This window comes from Crotalus tigris, unplaced genomic scaffold (genome assembly GCF_016545835.1).
Source record: "Crotalus tigris isolate CLP2741 ecotype Arizona unplaced genomic scaffold, ASM1654583v1 scf7180000024167.7108832, whole genome shotgun sequence".
NCBI classification, from domain to species: domain Eukaryota; kingdom Metazoa; phylum Chordata; class Lepidosauria; order Squamata; family Viperidae; genus Crotalus; species Crotalus tigris.
In genome coordinates, this window is record NW_024100417.1 from 6,749,932 (window position 1) to 6,759,521 (window position 9,590).

Here is a 9,590-nt window from a genome sequence, read left to right on the forward strand (position 1 = left end):
ACAAGCCATCCAGGAAGTGATAGACTTATATTTAGCCCATCACATTCTAGTCTCTACAGAATCAAAATGGAATACTCCAATCCTGCCAATTCTGAAGGGCGAAGGTAAATACCATCCCGTACAAGACCTGTGGGTCGTGAATGAGGCCACAGTCACAATACATCCAATGATACCGAACCCCTATGTTATTCTAGGACTGATTCCCCAAACAGCTAAGTGGTTCTCAGTGATTGATCTGAAAGATGCTTTCTTCACGATACCTATACATGAGAAGAGCCAGCACTTATTTGCTTTTGAGTGCGAAAATCCAGTGTCAGGTAGAAAACACCAGTATGCCTGGACGCGGTTGCCCCAGGGATTTAAGAACTCCCCAACTCTTTTTGGGGCTGCACTAGGAAAAGATTTGGAGCACCTGAATATCCCTTACCCAGATGTCATGTTGCAGTGTGTAGATGATTTATTGGTAACTTGCCAGATGGAAGATGACTGCTGACAGAATACCTATGAGTTACTTCATCTTCTGCAAGACCAGGGTTACAAGGCATCTCGGAAGAAAGCCCAATTGGTAGTGATGAGAGTTAGGTATTTGGGATATGACATAGAAGAAGGAAAGAGAACCCTCGGACATGAGAGGAAGGGGGGCATCTGTCAGCTGCCTGTACCGAAGAATAGGAAAGAGTTAAGAGGATTTTTGGGTGCTGCTGGCTTCTGCCGAATATGGATCCCTAATTTTAGTTTAATAGCAAAACCTCTGTATGGGACAATGAAGGGAGTGATAAAGAACCGTTGCAATGGGAAAAGCAGGAAAATAACAGTTTCACTGCTCTCAAGGAGGCTTTGATGTGTGCCCCTAGTCTAGGGCTACCGGATTTGGAAAAGCCGTTTCAGCTGATTGTAGATACAAAGCAAAATGTGGCAGTAGGAGTTCTCACCCAGAAAGTAGGAACCTGGCATCATCCTGTTGCTTATCTGTCTAAGCAGCTTGATAATGTAGCCAAGGGTTGGCCTGCTTGCCTTAAAGCGATTGCTGGAACAGCATTGTTAACACAGGAAGCTAATAAATTAACTTTTGGGCAGGAACTAAATATTTATATGCCGCATGCCCTCAAGCTGTCTTGGAAGCAAAGGGACATTTATGGCTGACCAACCCATGCATGTTAAAGTATCAAGCCCTGATAACACATAACCTAATGATTACATTAATCCAATCGAACTCACTGAATCCAGCCACGTTGCTGCCTGAACCAGACCTGGAAACCACACATAGTTGCATGCAAGCCATTGAAGAGACTTATGCTATCTGCCCAGATATGAAGGATGTTCCCCTTTCTGATCCAGATTTTACAATATATACAGATGGAACTAGTTTGTGAAAGAAGGGACACGGAAGGCAAGATATGCTGTAGTAACTTTGGAGAATGTATGGGAGCTGAGCCCCTCCCCCCAGGCACAAGTGCTCAGCTGGCTGAATTGCATGCATTAACTAGAGCCCTGGAGCTGGCAGAGGAAAACGTGTTCACATCTACACAAACTCCAAATATGCCTTTCTGACAGTGCAAGTCCATGGAGCACTATATAAAGAAAGAGGTCTTATAACTGCAGGAGGAAAGGATATCAAGAATGGATCTCAGATATTGTGTTTACTGGACAGCGTGTGGGCACCCAGGGAAGTAGCTGGAATGCACTGTAGAGGCCATCAGAAGGGAGCATCAGATACTCGGCAGGGAAATAATAAGGCAGACCAGGAAGCTCGTGTAGCAGCACAACAGATATTAGCCATGCAGGCAAACTACCTAGCTGCCTGTGTCTCAAAAGAGCAAGAGCAAGTTAAACCAAACTACTCCCTGGATAATTTGAAGCAAATAGACGTCCTTGAAGCATGGCAGGAAGATGGTTGGTGGATCCTGCCAGACCAACGAGTCTTTATTCCAGGATATATGGCATGGGATGCAGTGCAACAGGTTCATAGGCAACTGCACCTGGGGAATACTGCATTGGCAAATGCCTTGCAATGGGAGGTCTACATTGACAATATACATAGCATTGCTGCAAATGTTTGTGCTAGATGTGAGATTTGTGTGGCCAACAAACCTAGGCAAGGATCCCGACTGCCTCAAGGACACCAACCCAAGGGAAAATACCCTTTTGACTCTCTGATGATTGATTTTACTGACATGCCACGTTCAGGTCCCTATAGAGCAATGCTAGTTATAGTATGCACATACACTGGGTGGCCAGAGTGCATCCTGACAAGGACAAAAAAAGCTACTGAGGTCACAAAAGCCTTGCTCCACATTATTATTCCCCGGTATGGGTTGCCATCTAGAATCTCTTCAAACAATGGTCCTGAATTTATCCATAGAGCCACCCAAAAGATAGCTGCTATGTTAGGGATAACATGGAAGCTTCACTCTAGTTTCCATGCTCAAGTCGGGAGGAAGGGTGGAGAGAATGAATAGAACCATTAAGGAGAAGTTGGCAAAAATATGTCAGGAAACCCAGCTCAAGTGGCCAGATGCTTTAAACATGGCCCTGGTTGCAGTACGGTGTGTCCCACAAAGGAGACTGCTTATATCACCATTTGAATTATTATATGGCAGAGTCCCTAACTTACTCAGGCCGAATGTCCAGAACACTGGACAGGTGGCAGATACTATCAAATTGAGACAGTTGCAAGCTCTTAACACAGTAGTCCAGCGGTTACAACACTGTCCAATGGGCAGGGGCAGCCAATTTAACTCAGGACCAATGGATCCACGATTTGATTTCAGCCACCTTAATAGCAAGGGGAGAACACATAACAGTATATGGTATGTCTTGACCCACGTCTTGACACATCTTGGTCATACCTACGCGTAATATACAACCGGGACAGGAGATCTGGATGAAGGACTGGAAAAGGGAAGTTTTAAGCCCAAAGTGGAAAGGGCCATATACTGTTATATGTTCTCCCCTTGCTATTAAGGTGGCTGAAATCAAATCGTGGATCCATTGGTCTTGAGTTAAATTGGCTGCCCCTGCCCATTGGACAGTGAGACGTCACCCGTCTCAACCACTAAAGCTGACAGTCCGTAGGATAAGGAGGAGCCGCTCCCTTTCTGGTGACACCCTGGAAGCTGTCCCCCTGCAAACGGGAGAGGTGAAGAAAACCCCTGCAGGTGTTACTCCGGAAGCTAACACCCTTTGCATGGGTGTCAAACGAACTGTGCTGTGGAGGTTGTGGTCACATATCCATAACTCCTCAGACATTTAGGTCATAATAGATAACATGGAACCCAGCCAGAGGATGAGGAAAACTGCCTGTATTTGAAAGGCCCTCATGCCAAATATCTGGGTGGTAGTAATACTGTTGCTGATTAGTATTGTCATTAACTCCTGTACCTGTATAGGGTGGTATTTGGTGAAGGCAGGGGTGGGGAGGTACTGGATGGGTGGCGAGAGGCACTTGATGATCTGGATATGGGAGACGCCTTTACTCCTGCCCCCACTCTGACTCCCCTGGAACTACTGCCAATATCTGTGCTGGGGAACCCCTTCACACGGGAAGGGGGGAATGTGGATGTGAATGAGGACTGGCGCCTTTTCCCTCCTGGCCTTTTCCCTCCATGTGATGAATGCTTTGTGGATCTACCCACAGGAAGGCATTTCATTTATGGCATTACACAACTTTCTAATTGCTCCGCTCATAATCTCCCTCCTTGTGAGCATGAAGGGACTCGATAGTGGCAATGTACATATAATTCCACTCTATGGTGTCATCGTTTACATGCTCTGTGGGTCCCGATTAAACTGGTCCGTATACCCCGCCAAATGACCAGAATACCCCACCAAATGGTAAACTGGAAGGGGCCCTGCACTCAGTGTTTGAACAAAGAAGGGATTATGTGAGCTAGGATTGGGATGCCTGAGACATGCAATCAGTTTGATTTGTCCTTTTGTGTTTATGGCCGATGACAGAAAAGAACCTATAAAAGATGTAATGGGATGGAGGGGGTCTATGCTACAATGATTCTCCACCCACTCCACTCTGTCCACCATTCGCACTCAAAGGGCCCCACAGAAATCTGACAACTGCTACCAATGTGTTACACAAGCAAAACAAGGTCCGACTACTGTGACCACTTTAGTCTATCACACTCAAGCCCCAAAAGATTGCAAACCAACAGGAAAAAACATGCCAGAGGAATGGAACCATGTATACATTGTGTACCTTATGGAGTAAGGAGGTTTGCTACAAACCTCAAACCCCGGAGAAGCTGAATGTTACCTTGTATACAGGGTTCGGACAAAGACGTAAGGGAAAATAGGCCTATATGCATATGTTAATCACATTACTGTCCTTAAACAGGGACAGGAAAAGATAGTATTAAACTTTGATGCTTGTACAGCCATAGACAAACCAGGCAAAAGAGGTAAAGTGGGATGTGGATCTGACTCCTGGAAAAACTCTTACAAACTCAACCATAAATATTTGTGTGGCACGGACAACCACCTGGATTACGCCTGAACATGACTGGATGCCTTGTGCGGCTTCAGTTAAATGTTCGGGATGGGGATGTGTGTGTGCGTATACAGGAGGTGGATACCAGGGTTGTCCAGGATTGGGTGACTTTACATGGGTTATGAACAGTAATCAGGTTAAATTGGAGATAGATAGGACTCACCCACCATTAAAGGCTTATGGGTTTGGGTTTGATGGAACTGGGACTGACCCGGTGACTTACCTCACTGTGCAGATAGAGAGAATCTATGATGGACAAATTAGATCCTTGGTCTGTATATGACAATTTAAGGAAACTAGATGATGACCCACTCCATATAAGTACTAAAGCTAGTAATTTGTTCATCAAAATGGCCAAGGAGGTGGCTAAGACACTGACCATAAAGAACTGTTTTGTATGTGGTGGTACGAACATGGGTGAACAATGGCCATGGGAAGCTCTAGAGGTGAGCCCGGATATTTTTAATAATATGGCCCGGGCCGGGAACATTTTGGCCAGGACTCACTTCACAGGAGTTGTCTGGATGTTATCAACCAACTTAGTAGGAAAGAATTGCTTTATGAGAAATCAGAGTGTACCTGTAGAGGACCTCATTTGTTTAGGACTCTGAGATCAGGAGTATAGCACCTGGACGTCTCCTGGCAATGTTACAGAGCCTTGTAAATTCAGTACCACCCTACTTTATTACCTCAATAGCATGACAGAGCTATGGGTGGCCCCGGACAATATGTACTGGATTTGTGGGAACCTAGCGTATGAATAGCTACCTAGGAATTGGTCAGGATCCTGTGTTTTGGATTGGATTAAGCCTTCCTTCTTCCTTTTGCCTATCAAGGCCAGACAAGTGCTAGGTATTCCTGTATATGACCTGGAAGGCCTGCAGAGACATAGAAGAGATGTGGATATGGCTTTCTCTAACTTTCCATGTAAAGAGTCAGTGGAATATGAGAAAACCGATGTCTGGAACTCTGAACGGATAGTGTGCACCTATGGACAGACCACTTGGGCAGAGGACGGCTGATATGGGTACAGAACCCCTATCTATATGTTGAACAGGATTATCTGATTACCAGCAGTCCTAGACCTAGCAGGCCAACGTTTGGATAAGGCCCTTAATATCTTATCTGACACTACCGATAAGATTAGAAGGGCTGTGTATCAGAATAGGCTGGCCTTAGATTATATTTTAGCAAAAGAAGGAGGGGTGTGTGGAAAGTTCAACCTTTCCTATTGTTGTTTGCAAATTGATGAGACAGGGAAAATCATTAAACAATTAACCACTAAAATGAGACAACTCACCCGCAATGCTGATCAAGAATGGAAAGGTTTTGACTTTGCCCAAACTTTTGGATCCTGGTTTCCGAAACTTCCGGAGCTACAAACTATTGTGGCACTTATTGGATTAATAGCAGCTGGATGTATAATTTTACCGTGTATTCTGCCAATCTTTGTACGTGCAATTTCTAACAGTCTTTCTATGCTTGTAGAGCAGAGAGCCACAGCTCGGGCTCTGGCCTTATGGGAATATGAAAGACTGATCCCAGTGGATGGAAACCCCCCAATATATGAAACTACACAGTAATCATAAAGATTTAAGTGAAGTTTCAAAGGGGGGAATGAGGCAGATGGAAAAATACCATAAAATGGTTTTTACTTAGCAGAAGTTATGTGTTGCAAGCTTTAGACAAATATTAGGAACTGGCTGAGTGTGATGACCCATGTGCAACTCTGTTAAGAAACATGTTACAAGAAGTGGCAACAGAAAGTCACAGGTGGTGTAAGATAATACCCGTGTAGGGCAATGTGGTAAGATAACCAATTGTATGAACTTCTCCTTTTCTACTGTGTGAATGCTAGATATAAACTTCTCCCTTTTTGCTGTGTTAAAAGTAGATAAAAGTCACCCCTTGGGCAAAGCAGTGATGGTAAGCTGTATAAAAGTGACGCCCTGGGTGCAGCCCGGGGTTCAGAATTTGCCATGCTAATGCTCTGAACCTTTGCACAAATAAACCTGTTTTCTCCAACCCTTCATGGTCTTGTCTTCTGAATTAATAAGAGGATTTCTATTACAATTCCACACAAAGTATCCCCAGAAGCCAGGTCCAGTACAAGGGAAAAGTTAGCAAGCATTGATGTGTATTCTTTTGTTTCTAGGTTCCCTTTCTTTCATAAGGGGGCAACCTGTCAAACTACGAACCCTACTGCCTTTAGGACCACAGCATGCTTCTAACTTGCCAACAGAGGGGGAAGGAAGGGAAGAGAGCTTTGAATCTGATGTCCTTTATCAGTGTGAATCCTGAAGCTGCTGAAGAATTGTGTGGGTGAAACTAAAGTCTGTTCTCCAGCATGATTGGATGGAGAACCCATGGACGGGTTGTATTAATCTATCTGCTCCAATTAGACTAAGTCTGAAATTTAGTACCGCCCCCTCTGTGCCAACTGCACCCCAGTTTTAGGCTTAGTCTCTTTGCTCTAAGACGCGTTTTTCTTCGTTCCTGGAGCAGAAGACTGTGTATTCCTTTTTTCTTATTCCTGTTAGCTTAGTTTTAACTCCCCATTTTCATTAATTGGTTTTTGACAATATTGACACAGATTTTTCCAGTGATCAATCCATCCTCAGCCTACTGCTTAGCCAAGCTGACAGGTTGACATCTACAGACCCTTTCCCTCGGGGGGGGGGAATCCCCTTTTTTCTTCTTCTGAGAGCTTCCCACATTTCCACCTTAAGAGTCAAGCTCGAATTTGAACTACCAGAGGCAAGGTAAACCTCCTACCAGGGGCCATTCCTCTGCTTCGGAAGCTCTGATTCACCAGCTGCCGCTCCGACGATTCCCCAGCTGCCAGCTGATCGTTGGAAGACGCGAATTTCGCTCACTGATGGCCTGCGGCTCCGGAAACAGGGTAAGCCTTGCCGTTCGACTGGGGGGCTCCGCAAGCAACGATGAGGCTCTTCAGGCCTGGAGGGAGCCTTTTCTAGGTCCCTCGGCCTCAGCAGATTGTCGCAAGCAGCAGGAGAAAGTTTTGGGCGCGGACCCAATTTCTGAAGCCTGGAGGTCTTCTTGGTCCTCGGCCAACCTCAGCGCTTCCCAGCTAGGAGCCCAAGCGATTCTCCAGAACGAGGGCTCATCGCAGCTTAGGCCTCAGGCCTCAAGGCCTTCTTCTAACGGCCGTTTTTTGGGCGCGAACCTTGCGGCCGCCATTTTGAATTACCTCACGGCCGCCATTTTGTAACTGACTGAGGCCCAGACTGCCTGCAGCAAATTCCAGAGGGCAGTTTATGACTACCTGAGGCAGAGGCCTCTAAATTTCGCTAACGTTATCTTCACACAGACTGTTTGGGTTGGGGAAGGTCAGCTCGTTCCGGAAGGACGCAGTGCCTACCAATCCCCCCATTGCCCACCCCCCTCACTGGGCCGGATCATCCCTGCCAGCTCCCTTAGTAAGTTTACAAAGCTGAGGGGGGGGGCGTTTTTGCTAAGGTTGAGCCCAAAGCAGATTCATCATGGCAGAGAAGTCTACCAACGAGCCGGCCAAGAGGAAACATCCAACAGAGGCAAGTGGAAAGAATACTTCCAAACGAGCCAAGTCAACCAGGGAAACCACTAATCCACAGATGAGGAAGGAGGAGTCCCAAAGACTGAGGGCGGCCTCCCCAGGTTAGACAGGCACAACGGGAAGGTCCATTTTTGAACCCCTTTCCTCACATTGTGCCTCAGCCCCAGGGGCCTGGTTTCCCCCCCCAGGGGAATTTCCCAATCAGAATCAGCCACAAGAGTGGCTCCAGGGATGGGTGCAACTGGCCAGGACACACTTAATTTGGACCCTCAGGCCACATTTACCCCCACTGCAGCAGGGCTTCGCCCTCCTGAGAACCAGACTTTAAATCCGGACTATCTTCAGTCCATGATAGCCCAGGCTGTGGCTCAATTTATGGCTTCCAATGCCCCACAGCCACCCCCACAATCCATGTATCATTCCCAATCTCCAGAGATGATGGATGAACCTTCATCAGATCTAGAATCAACAGGGGCTGAACCATCAGGCCTGATTATGTCAGAGGATGAGGGTATCACTCCACCTGACCCCACCCCTCCTGTAGGTCTCTTTGACCATTCACTCTTTAATTCCCTGCTACTCAAGGCCTGCACTACTGCAAACCTCCCTCAAGAGCAGGAGACCCCACCTACAACATCCAAGGGTCCCCACGCCATATATACCGAGCCCTCAGTCTCTCAGAACCATATTCCCTGCCCTCCCCTTTTTCTGAATATAGTTCAAAAACAATGGGAGAATTTAGGATCCCTCTCAAGTCCTGGTGCCGCAGAGAGGACATTATTCAATGTTGCCCCTTCTCTGACCTCCCTATTGGAGATTCCTGAGATTGATGAGCCCTTGAACTCATTGTTTCCCAATGCTAACATCCCTGGGGATATAAATGAGGCACTTAGGGCAGAAGATAAAAAGATTGATTCCGCATTACGCAGGTCCCACCTGGCATCAGCCTGGGCAACAAGCCCTTCTTTGCCAGGGCTTCAGTCCTATGGTTACGGGAGCTCCGGACCAGCTCAGAGCTCACCAGAATCTGGGTAAGTTAGTGGCCATGTCTCAGTACCTAGCCGACGCTTCCCTGCACACGGCCAGATACACTGCCCGGACCATCGCGGCGGACATCTCAGCATGAAGGCTCCTTTGGCTCAGGAATTGGCGAGCAGACACCAAGGCCAAGTGGCGTCTGGCCTCTAAACCCTACAAAGGTGGACATCTCTTTGGTAAGGCACTAGAGCCATACTTAACAGAAGGTAAGGACAAATGTAAAACTTTGGTTAATTCAACAAAGAAAGGAGACAAGCGCTCAGGGAGCAATATGTCGCAGAGTAATTACAGAAGGCAGCCCTTTCGGCCAGCTCCATCCTGGGACTGGGCCCAGGCTCCTCACTCCTCCTTTCAGAGACAGGAACGACAGCAAGATCGTTCAGCATACAGGGGCAGATCACAGTTCCAGACCAAGCGGTCCTTTTGAGGCGCAGGGGGCCGTTCTTTTAAACGAGGCAAGTGATCTCACAGTCTCACCTCCCATAGGAGGCCAGC